An 11,902-nucleotide genomic window follows, 5' to 3' on the forward strand; every position below is an offset into this window, starting at 1 on the left:
TATCTTTACTTAATACTACTTGACTCTGACTGACTAATACTACTAAGTCAAACCAGTCAACACTGGTCAACGGACAACGGTCAACCCGACTCGCCGAGTCTAGCGTGGACTCGCCGAGTCCCTACAGGAACCCGATTCCCTCTGGATCTCTTCCAACTCACCGATTCACTCACCCGACTCGGTTGCACAGTCCCTGATCCGAAGTCTCTGAAACACCCGCACCAACTCGCCGAGTCTGGGATTGGACTCGGCGAGTGCACTCCATGCACAACCTCAAACGACCTTCTAAGGTCAGATCCACTCTAGCAACTCATATATCCAGTCCCCTTAAGTTTATTAACCACGTAAAGTTCGAGTCTTGGTGCTTAATAGGCATCATATAGCTCATTAATGGAGGTGTAGCCTCAAATACATAGATCCCAATCTAACACCTCCATGGATGCACATAAAGCTTGGGCAAGGAGGTGCTCTGGACCTCTATAGGTCTAGATTCAGAGCCAAAACTCGCCAAGGGACCATATTGATGCTAGATCTAGCCACAAATGGGTTCAAAAACCCCAAATCTATATGAACATCACAATAACAAAGAAGGATTCGAATGGTACCTCCGATGTGATGTCCTGGACCTTAGCTCTTCAAGAATCCACCCCTCTCTTGCTTCCTCTTGGCTAGATCTTCTCTTCCCTTGGTAGACAATAACTCCAAGAATCAACAATGGCTTCTTACCTCACTTGAATCACTCAAATGATCTAGGGTTTCACTCTGGGGACTGGTGAGCACAAACGACGGCCATAAGGCCCTTTAAATAGGTCCCAAACCCGAGAAATTAGGGTTTCGCTAAATAACGCGGACTCGCCGAGTCCAGGCGCGAACCCGCGTCCAGAATCACGATCCTACTCGGCGAGTCTGAGCTCCAACTCGCCGAGTCCCCTCACAAAACATCAAAATTGAAAGCATAAAAGATACCTGGAAATCCGGGCTGTTACAAATAAATATTGTTTTGTCACTTTATCTCAATGCCTCCTATGATTGATGGAAAATGAGATGAATCGGTGGAGTAAGCGATGGGTCGGGGACCGAATACTGCTCTCGGGAGACACTCCGGAATTAAACATTCCGGATGCAATATTACGCCAGAAAGAATACCCAGTGACACCCTCTGCATATCCTCTAGCAGCTGCACTAAAAAACATACCAAATTCGGGAGTCATTGCCTCTTGTCGATCATATAGTCCAACTCTCCATGCAAATTCAACGAGGCTGCACTCCCGGTACTCACCCCAAACGGAATACCAAAGCTTGTGGCCAATGTGGGTATTGGACAGTTTTCTAAAATGTCACTGTTGAGAAAAACTCAACAAAAAATTACTTATATACCCACTCTTGGACTCGGAACAGGTTACGCCATCCAGAACAAGTGAACGAATACCCATTTCCAATAAATATTTTTGTAAAAAATTGGCCCAGCCGGTCTATGATCCCAACTTCCCTCAACCGTGTCCAATTAACTGTTGGAGCAACTGCAATTTCTCTGTTGTAAAGCCACCCTAACTTGTTGTTCCATCGGGTTAAGATGTCGTGGGACATTGTTGCAGGAAAATTGTAAAACAGGTGTAAACTTGCCACCCCAATGGGAGTCTCTCTTCGGGGAGCCATTACTGCAAAAACAGTAACAAGCATATCCAAAAAAAAATCCAACAAATTAGAAATTAAGGAAACTGTAAACTGCTCAGCCCAGGATTCACGTCGTGAATTCGTACCCAACAACTAAAAATCGGGAAAATCAGGGTACAAATCAAACCACATGAATAATGGGGTTTACTTCCATAACATTTACAAGCATAAAGCATCAACATTTCAAGGCTATTACAATACCTTTAAGAATTAAATTCGATTTTTCATCTAATGAACAAACCCTAACCCTAAGTTCAACCATTGAAGAAAAATTAAACTCAAGAATGAAAAATCATTACCTTAGATCGTAGTATTACGTAAGCATAAAGGAACATAGATGAATTGTCGGCCAAATTTTAAACAAGGGGGACCAGATCGTGCGTTTCACTTCGGGGGGAATAAAGAAATGAGGTCAAACAGATTTTAGGCCTTTATTCTGTGGTCCCGTGCAATTGAAAACTCACGTCGTGAGTTCTTAAAGATTCACGTCGTGAGTCAGGTTCCGAGCTTAAAATTGGGCCAATTCAACAAAAAAATGGACTAAGTCTTGGCCTATTTATTTAATAGAAAATGGGCTGATATGCATCATTTTTATATTATCCCGCTTAATCAGAATTCATGTCGTGAATGAGTAACTATTCACATCGTGAATCCTGCATGAAATGTAGTTATTATCAAATAAAGTATGTCTAACAGTTATCTTCCTAATTATCACCACTTCGTTTTTGGGACCCCACATTTAGTGTTTAATTATGTTATAATCGAGTTGGATGATATGATCTATGTTTTTAAGACTAAAACGCAAAAAGAAAAGAAAAAAAAATTGCAAACCAAACTCGGGTTGCCTCCCGAGAAGCGCTTCTTTTTCTTGGAGTCTTGAGCTAGATTCCGTGCATCCTACGTTGAATGTCTGAAGAGTCTACCACTAGTGTAGCACCTGGTTCCTGGTACGTAAATCTTATTCGAGTATTCTCCTTCTTTTTCCTTGGACTCGGCGAGTCATAGGTCCGACTCGCCGAGTAAGGACGGGACTCGAGACATGTTTAAGTGACTCGGCGAGTCCATATTCTGGACTCGGCGAGTCACCGCTGTTGGATGAAACCCTAAGTTTCAGGGGTTTGCACCCTATTTAAACAACATATCCGCCCCAGGCCAGCCCCCATTCACCCCCAGAGCTCCCAACCCTCGTTCTAAGCTTGTTCATTGAGAGTTTGAAGCCATTGTGTGTGTTCTTGAAGGTTTTGAGGCAAAAGGGGAAGTAGATCAAGAGGAAGGGAAGGAATCCAGGCATCCTTGTACTCCTTCAGCAGTTCCTTTGAGGTATAATCTGTTTTCCCCCTGTTTCTATGCTCATTACTTCATTTAAGTCATTCTTGAGCCAATCCCCAAGTTTGTATGTGCAAATTATTCCGTAATAAGCTGATTGGCCCTTAGATCTAGGCATGGTTGAGCTCCAGGAGCTCAGATCTGTTGCCTTTATGGACCCTTATTGCATGAAGACCCTAGATCTACCCTTTTGGGTGCATATTGAACCCTAAAATCCATATTGGTGAATATCTAAACGTAAAGTTGGAAACTTTACGTGTGATTCGTGTTCTAAGAGTCCAGATCTGTGAATGGCATGGACTGGAATCGAGCAGATCTGTGTATTTAGTGAGTGCATGGCAACGACTCGGCGATTCGTTCATGTGACTCGGCGAGTCTGTTAGCGAGTCTCCGAGTTTGTCCCCGTTTCGTAGCGTCGAGTGAGCAGTGAGTCACGGGGTGTGACTCAGTAGGTCAGAAGTTGAACTCATCAATGGAGGAACTCGGCGAGTCAATGCCCTGACCTGGCGAGTTCAAGGCAATCTCCTTAGATCAAGAACAGACTCGGTGAGTTGTTCATACAACTCGGCGAGTCTTAGCATAAGTGTTCATCGGATGAAGATGAACTTGACGAGTTGTTCATACAACTCGGCGAGTAGTATGAAGGACTTGAGTATCAGTTAAGAAGGAGAACTCGTCGAGTCGTTGCCTAACTCGACGAGTAGAAACGGGATTCAGGGCAAACGTTTGGGTAGGGACTCGGCGACTTGGAAAGCCAACTCGGCGAGTCGGGTCAGCTGGAAGTTGACTCTGACTTTGACTTAGGTCATGAGCAGGGGTAAAATGGTCATTTTACCCAAAGGACAGTTAGCAATGTTTGATTGAGTATGTTGTGGGAATTGCACCTGGAAGATTTCCGGAGCAGCAGCAGCAGCAGTAGATAGTCAGTTCCCACTCAGATTAGCAGCTACTTCGAGGTGAGTTACCTTCTAGTAGCGGTGGGTCTACAGCCACAATGCCGGCCCACCAGTAGGAGTCGTATGTTAGATGATTGTCTTTGTAATATCATCTAGGTTGCTACTATCTGGTATGTTATATGCTAGCATGATATGTTATATGAGATAATAGTAGAGTTCGGTTGTTAGGACCGGAGGGTAGTCAGACACCCCAGAAACGTCTGACAGTACGTGATGATATGTTTGCATGTTGTCCTGTTATGTTATATGCGATAGAGGTAGTAGGAGGGGACTAGTCCCCGAGGATCAGTTGTTAGGACCGATGGGTAGTCAGCACCCCAGAATGGATTGACATCGGTAGTCAGCACCCCAGAATGGCTTGACACGAGTAATCAGCACCCCAGAATGGCTTGACATGGGTAGTCAACACCCCAAAATGGCTTGACACGGGTCTACAGCCACATTTAGATCATGTTGAGGGCAATTTCTGAGCAAGCCCTTGTACCGCTCCCATGCTTCATATAATGACTCCCCCGGCTGCTGTTCAAAGTTGGCTATTGCCTTCTTGAGTTTAGCTATCTTGGATGGTGGCAAAACTAGTCAAGAAATTGCTCACGCATTTGAGCCCAAGTGGTGATTGTACCCGGTGGAAGTGATTTTAACCACTCTTTAGCAGCTCCCTTGAAAGTAATGGGAAGCATCCTGAGCAGTACGGTGCTTCTATTGAAATTTGGGACATTGAAGTAATCCGCAATGTTATTGAATCCATATAGATGCTTAAAAGCATCCTCATGATCTTTCTCATAGAATGGGATTTCCTTCAGTGCAGTCAAGATGGCCCCTTCAGCTCGAATGTGGCAGTAGCAGGTATTGCGGGTTGGACTAAACCGGGACCCACATCTTCTTCGATCCACTTCTTGTAAGCTCCCATGGACATCTCTTCAATGTCTTCCATCTCATTCCTTGGCTCGTTCTCGGGTTCGCTCGTATGTTCTTCAAATTCAGGATCAGTATCATATTCGGATTCGGTTTGGACGGGTATTTGATCCAAGTGTTGAAGCTTGCTCTTGTTCTTTGAGTATGAACTTGACTCTCCTGTCTTCTTTCCGACTTCCTTGAAAATTCTGACTTTAGTTCTTGCAATGGCGTCTTCTTAACAGTCTTTTTATGAAGTTCAACTTCTGGATCTTCAATCGGTGGCACCAAAGGTGTTGTAGAACCTCTGGTCATGAACATTACAACTCGATAAAACGAAAACGTAAAACAGAACTAAAATAAGAAAATACTAAAAACTAAAAATTACAGCTCTCACGTTGTGAGTTTATAAAGCTCACGTCGTGAATTCTGTGACAGAAACAAAAATCAAAATTTTTTTGCTAAAATAATATGCTAATAAACAAAAATAAATAACTAATTAACTTTTTGCAGATTTTATCCCCCAAAAAGGTCGATTAATCTAATGCAACTAAATAAACTAATAAACTGGTCGTTCCCCGGCAACGGCGCCAAAAACTTGATGTGCACGAAAGTACCCACTAATTTTAATATTTATAACCTAACAAACTTAGACTAACTATGCACTTATAGGCAGTGTACCTAGTCAGATTACAGTATAGCTTGGGTAAGTTGGGTGTCGATCACAGGGAACGGTGTTATTAATTTATATATTCACTACTAAATTAATCTAATTATTAATAAGCTAAAAGGGGTTTGTATCTAATTTTTCAAGTTTAGATAAACTTAATTCTTTAACGAAAACTCAATCAATAAACAAAATACTTCTATTAGTTCGAATCCACTTTCACTTAATGGTTATACATTAGTCAAGACTATTACCGTTGGTTACCAATTTAAGAAGTATTAGCAGTTTAGTTCTAAACCTACTAATTATTAATCAATTCATGTAAATCTATGTATAGTCACACAATAGTTAACACAAAATCTATTATTAAGTAGGATTGGAGCTATGAAGATTGATTAATCAAAACACAATTACATCATAATATGAGTTCTCTAACACAACTTAATTCAATGATTCAATTACTTATCTAAGATTGGTTTGATCTTAGCTCTAATAAACTAGTGTTCACTTTGTTATTCGGTATTCATATTCATGCAGATTTGTGTTCACTAACTACATAGAACAAGAATTTAAAGCAATTAAATCATCAAAAATACATGCTAGGTAAAATCAATCAACACAAGCACATAACCAACAAATAAATTCTAATCTAATGCATTCAAACCATGAGTTCCAGCTTCATCTAGCTAACAGAAGCAGCTAGATTTAGCTGGACATATTAACAACTAAACAATCAAAAGCTATAATCAAACAGATGATAAATGTACCAAGTTTATCAAGCAAATTAGGAACTTCCTCTTCTTTGGTGTTGAAAACCACTTCCAGATCTATTTTTTTGATGGGTTTTAGCCAAAACAACATCCTATGTGCTCATGCAAACCCTAATGCTTGGATGTAGGTTTATCTATTGTAGATGCAATTCATCCAAGACTTTAAACCCTAGATCTAGCATACAATTAATCAAATTAACTTATGAATGTGGTTTAGATCTTAGCTTGATTGTTATGTAGCAATAACAATCTCAAATCCTCCTTGTAATGACTTTAGAAAGCTTAGAGTCACAAATGTCACTCCTCTAATGGTTCACAAACACCAAGAGCAAGAGGATGAAGAATAAGGAGAGAGGAGGTTGCCCAAAATGTGTGGAAACCCTAAGGAATAAGTTCACCACGTTTTTTAGTCTCAAGGGTCCTTTAAATAGTGAGGTTATTAGGGTTATCTAACAAGGAAACCCTAATTTCGATGCTTAAGCCCTAAGCAACCCATGGACTCCTTCCTTAGAGGCCTAGGACGATTTCTAATGGGTTTCCCCATAGAATTTGTCCACCCCTCTAATATGGAGTCCATTCGCTCAATATTCAACTATCACACAATTAACAGTTCTAGTCCCTTAAGCTTAATTAATGTCTTTTAGCCACAAACTTAATTCTTATTAATTCTTGACTAATATTAATTAAACAATATGATTTCTCCTTAAATATATATTTCTCATAATATATTAATAAATCATAATTAATCCTCTCTTCTCCATAATTCATCCTATCAAGTTGCTTTGGTGAAAGCAACCCAAAAGGACCATGCATCATCGACTCAAGTACATACCAAAATAGTTATGGACTTAGACACTAATCCAACATTTTTCCCTTGAAATTCACCTTCTGGAATCTCTTTCTTCTGCCAAAAGTCTGCTCAATTTGTAATGGTATTGGATATATATAGTTTTTTTTTATTTTAATAATTCACGTCGTGAACAATAAAATATTCACGTCGTGAATACAAGATAACCGTTTCCGGCAAGGATTCCTTCACCCGCGTAGGTATCTTCCAGAACATATGCTCACGTCGTGAATCTTCCAGTTCTCATGACGTGAAAACGCTTTTTCTTGATTTTCTTGTCCTTTAATCTTTTAACTCCCAAAGTTTCTTCCTTTAACGTTTTTAGTCCCTTTTCTTCAAAATGTCTTCTTTTTTGCTGCAAATAACATTTAAACCCATAAGTACCATTATTCTAATCAAATTACCAACTTATATATAAAAATGTACCTCAATATTGCCTAAAAATAGGTATAAATATGGCAATATCAGTTACCACATTTGTTCTGATTTGCATGGACTAGGAAGAAATAGGGATGTGTTGCTTGGAAGAATAAATCTTATCATGGGTAACAAAAGATCGTTGCCTGTTACCAAGATTGGAGTGTATTCTTTAGTGCTTAGTAATGGATTGAATTTAGATTTAAATAATTGTTGCTGCTCGCCAGATATGACAAGAAACATCATTTCTTTTCATGGTTTATTGAGACAACAATTTAGATATTCGTTTAATAATGAGAATGGTTCGATTTATTCTTATCTAAATGGTGTTTTCTATTTTGAAGCAATGCCTTGTAATGGAATTTATGAAACTGTTATGGTTGTAGATAACCTTGGAAATGATGTGTTGTGTGTGGATTCTTCCAATAGTATGGATAAAGCATCCTTGTGGTATTGTCGTCTTGGACATGTCAACAAGAAGCGCATAGCCAAACTCTAAAAGGATGGAGTGTTGGAGTCATTTGACATTAGGGAAGATGACACGTGCGAATCTTGTTTACTTGGAATGATGACCAAGCCACCCTTCACTGACACTTGTGAGAAGGGTGAGGGTTTATTGGATCTCATACACACCGTCGTGTGTAGGCCCTTTAGATCCACCACAAAGGATGGGAACCACTTCTACGTGACTTTTACCGATGATTATAGTAGATATCGGTATATTTACTTAATCAAGCACAGGTCGGAAATGTTTGAAAAGTTCAAAGAGTTCAAACATGAAGTGGAGAATCACATGGGCAGGAAAATCAAGATGCTTCGATCCGATCGAGGAGGAGAGTACCTAAGTCTTGAATTCCACGACTATCTCAGGAATACAGAATAGTTTTGCAATTGATGCCACCTAGGACACTGCAGTTGAATGGTGTGGCAGAAAGGCGTAATCGAACCCTGTTAGACATGGTTCGTTCTATGATGAGTCGTGCCTCACTACCTATCTCATTTTGGGGGTATGCCTTAGAGACTGCTGCCCATATCCTGAACCGAGTCCTTACAAAGAAGGTTGCCAAAACACCTCATGAGATGTGGACATGGAAAGCTCCCTCGTTGGCACATATCAAGGTTTGGGGTTGTGAAGTTTTCATAAGACGAGAAACTCACAACAAGCTCAAACCTCATAGTGAGCGATATATTTTCATCAGCTACCCACAGAAATCCTTTGGATATCTCTTCTATAGACCGAGTGACAATCTTGTCTTCGTTGCGAGGAGAGGGGTTTTCCGAGAGCGAGAACTCATAAGCCAAGGAGACAGTGGGAGGCAAATCGATCTTGAAGAAATTCAAGAGTCAAGAGATGAAGAAACCTCTAACGCTGGCGCTCAACCTGAGGAGGAAACTCCGATTGAACCAATTGACGAGTCCTTACCTCTTAGACATTCCGAAAGAGTTAGAGTTCAACCCCAATTTTATGGCTTTCATATTACTACTGAAGGGGACGCGTATATTAGTGATGGTACACTAATAAATCTATAAGAACCTAATAGCTATAAGGAAGCCATGGCAGGCCCAGAGTCTGCAAAATGGAAAGAGGCAATGGACAGGGAGATTCAGTCCATGTATGACAACCAAGTTTGGAATTTGGTTGACAATGTGCCCGGACGTAAGACGGTTGGGTGCAAATGGATCTTCAAGAAGAACACCGACGTGGATGGGAATGTGCACACGTACAAGGAACGACTGGTTGCGAAGGGCTTTACTCAAACTCCCGGAGTTGACTATGAGGAGACCTTCTTGGCAGTTGCCAAAATTAAGTCTATTAGAGTGATATTAGCCCTTGCCGCATTTAATGATTATAAGATATGGCAGATGGATGTCAAGACCGCTTTCCTTAATGGATAGTTGGCTGAGGATGTTTACATGCCTCAGCCAGAGGGTTTTGTCGATCCGAAGCATCCCAATAGAGTGTGCAAGCTTGAGAAGTTTATTTATGGACTTAAGTAAGCATCTCGCAGATGGAATCTTTGCTTTGATGAGCAAGTCAAAGAGTTTGGATTTGTACGAAGTGAGGATGAATCATGTGTATATGTCAAGGCCATTAGGAATATAGTTAGCTTCCTTATTTTGTATGTTGATGACATACTGCTCATAGGAAATGACATCACGACTCTGCAGGAAGTTAAGTCCTGGCTCGGGAAGTGCTTCGCTATGAAGGACCTTGGAGAGGCTTCCTATATTTCGGGAATAAGGATAGTGAGAGAACGAAGTAAGAGACTAATAGGACTTAGTCAGAATACTTACATGGATAAGATACTAAAACATTTTAGTATGGAAAACTCGAGGAAGGGAGAACTACCAATACAGAGTAATGCCAAATTGAGTAAGACTCAAAGTCCGAGTATAGAAGCCGAGATAGATCAGATGTGCCGAGTACCCTACGCTTCCGCAGTTTGCTCAATCATGTATGCTATGACTTGTACTCGCCCTGATGTGGCCTTTTCCTTAAGCATGGTCAGTAGATATCAAGGGAACCCAGGCAGAGCTCATTAGATTGCGGTCAAGAATATACTTAAGTACCTTCGGAGGACCAAGGAATGGTTTTTAGTCCTCGGAGGGAGTGATGACTTAAAGGTGCGAGGGTATAGTGACGCAAGCTTCCAGATCGATAGGGACAACTACCGTTCGCAGTCGGGCTGGGCCTTTACCCTTAATGGAGGAGCAGTGACTTGGAAACGTTCCAAGCAAGAGACCGTAGCTGATTCAACGTGAGAATCAGAGTACATTGCAGCGAGCAAAGCGTCAAAGGAGGCGATGTGGTTGATGAACTTCATTGGTGACCTTGGAGTTGTACCTGCCCTAAAGGAGTGTATGGAAATTTTCTGTGATAATGAAGGAGCGGTTGCCTTGACCAAGGAACCGAGGGATTATGGTAGATCTCGACATATCGATAGAAAATATCACATTATTAGACATTGAGTGGAAGAAGGACACCTCGTAGTAAAGAGGGTATCATCAGAGGATAACCCAACAAATCCGCTTACGAAGGGACTGAGTAGGGTTAAGCATTTGCAGCACGCTAGGAGCATTGGGCTGAGAGACGATATTAGTTTAGATTAGATAGTTTTGGAAACATGTAATAGATAAATGTAATTGACATTTGATGATTAAATAAAGGAGTATTATTTGTGAATAAAGCTACTGTCTTATGTTAATTGTTTATCTATTGTTTCACTTTGCATGTTTTGACTTCCTGAATAATTGAGTTATTAAGAATAATCGAATTATTCAAATGGTCCACAATCGTTCATATGTTGTAAGTAGGTATGAATGAACATTGTCATGAATTGGTGTGTAGATTGTCTAAAAGTTATTAGACATAACAAAGGTTTGCTGCAACATTCATGAGTGTTTATGAACAAGTTTTGAGCATTGGAATAAACCCGCGCTTGTTGGAATCACTTTATGGAATGTGACACAAGTGATCGCAAGACGATAATATCATATGATCTTAAAACCAAGATATATGGTTTATTGTTTATTAATTGGTTGTGCATTGACAATGCGAAACCGCATCAGTAAATAGATATCATAAAAGGCATTGTTGTGTGTAGTTGATTAGTAAATAGTGAATGCATATAAGTCAAAGTTTATCTCTTACTTTTATCCTAAGAGAGTAAAAGCGATATCAGGGCCCCTCGATGATTTGATTTGACTTATGTGTGGAGCCCGGTCAGGACTAAATTGATGTGTTCAATTAAGTTCTATGTCAAATGAATCTGAAATCGAGAAATGAACTGCTGGACAATAAGTTCCATGAGATTGTCCGCACAATATCTAAACAGAGGACTGTACGATCCCTTATCTAAAGGGCAGGATACTGATAAGATTAGAGTTTGACAGCGTCTTTGAGAGCTACGATTGCTAATCGGATTGTGTTTGCATATATATACTACACTTATCCAAGTGGGAGACTGTTGGATTAGTGTCTAAGGCTGTAACTATATTTGGTAAGTACTTGACCCAGTTGTGCATGGTCCTTTTGGGTTGCCTTCACCATAACAACTTGATAGGATGATTTGTTAAGAGAGAAGACATATTATTGTTAATATGTTATGAGAGTAATATATTAAAGGAATAATAATGTTATTTGATTGATATAAGTCATTAATTAATTGAGAATTAATTTAATGATTTAAAGAGATTAATTGAATAAAGGGGCATAAACTGTCAAATGTGTGATAGTTGTGTTTTGGGCTATGTATCCTGATGGATATAAGGGTTGATGGATTTTAGGGTTGGTAGACCTTAAAATCATCCTAGCCTAATATCTAGGAGGATCTTTGGATTGCTTAGGGCC

The 11,902-nt window shown here is 40.2% G+C and overlaps 1 non-coding gene across 1 annotated transcript; it reads left to right on the forward strand.

The window, feature by feature from the left end:
* Positions 1-4,401: 4,401 nt before the first annotated feature.
* On the forward strand, positions 4,402-4,508 carry LOC111916801 (small nucleolar RNA R71). The gene has a single exon (XR_002858667.1). It is a non-coding gene; the product is annotated as a small nucleolar RNA R71 (small nucleolar RNA).
* The last annotated feature ends 7,394 nt before the right edge of the window (positions 4,509-11,902 follow it).

This window comes from Lactuca sativa, chromosome 1 (genome assembly GCF_002870075.4).
Source record: "Lactuca sativa cultivar Salinas chromosome 1, Lsat_Salinas_v11, whole genome shotgun sequence".
Lineage (NCBI taxonomy): Eukaryota > Viridiplantae > Streptophyta > Magnoliopsida > Asterales > Asteraceae > Lactuca > Lactuca sativa.